Genomic DNA, 1,037 nt, shown 5'->3' with positions numbered 1-1,037 from the left:
GTGTGTGTGCAGCAGTGAGCAGGTGTCCTGGGGGTCAGAGTCATAGGATCACTTAGATCCTATGGGATCACAGGCTATTGTGTTGTGTCCATCTGACATGAGTTCTGGGAACCAAACTTGTTGTGTCCTCTGGAACAGAAGAAAGTGCTCTTAAATACTGAGCAATTTCAGCAAGGCCAATGATTTTAGTGTTTAAAAATTGATAAGTGTTTTCAATTTTGATGGTGGGGGTGCTTTGTGTGTGTGTGTGTGTGTGTGTGTGTGTGTGTGTGTGTTTGTGTGTGTGTATATGTGGTTTTTTTTTCTTGTATGTGTTTGTTCACATGAATGCACATGCCCAGAAATACCAAGTGCCTGTACCTGGGGTCACAGCTTGTTGTGAACTATTCAGTATGGAAGCTGAGAAGTGAACTTGGGTCTTCTGTAAAAACTATAAGTGGCCTTAGTCATTGAGCCATCCTCCCACAGCAAACATTTACTAAGTGTATAGTCTCCATCTTTAAGGCTTGGGGTTGCAGGCTTGCACCACAATTTCCAGTCTATGCAGTGCTGGCATGGAATGAACTCAGGGCTTTCTACCTGGCAGACAAATATTCTAAAACTGGGCTATGTTGCCAACTCTCTCCTTGTAGTTGTGATTTTCATTTCCCCATGGGCTAGTGACATTGAGTACCTTTTTACATGGTTCTCAGTCATATGTTTCTCTTCCTTGTAGAGATATGTAGTGGAGGTCAGTCTGTGATGGCACATGCCTTTAGTCCCAGTCCTCAGGAGGTGGATCCATGAGTGTGAGGCTAGCCTTGTGTTTCAGGATAGCCAGCATTACACAGAGAAACCATGTCTCAAACACAACACACACACACACACACACACACACACACACACACACACAAACATACAAACACAGTCTCCAGCACACTGACATGTGGGAAGGCATACAAATAAATAAATATACATATAAACAATAAAAAAAAGAAATGTGTAGTATTGTCTTCATTTCAAATTCATGCTGTTTGTATTTTTATAGGGCTTATATA

The sequence above is a fragment of the Mastomys coucha genome, chromosome X (assembly GCF_008632895.1).
Source record: "Mastomys coucha isolate ucsf_1 chromosome X, UCSF_Mcou_1, whole genome shotgun sequence".
NCBI classification, from domain to species: domain Eukaryota; kingdom Metazoa; phylum Chordata; class Mammalia; order Rodentia; family Muridae; genus Mastomys; species Mastomys coucha.
The sequence above is the reverse complement of the archived record's forward strand: the minus strand, read 5'-3'. Positions refer to the sequence as shown.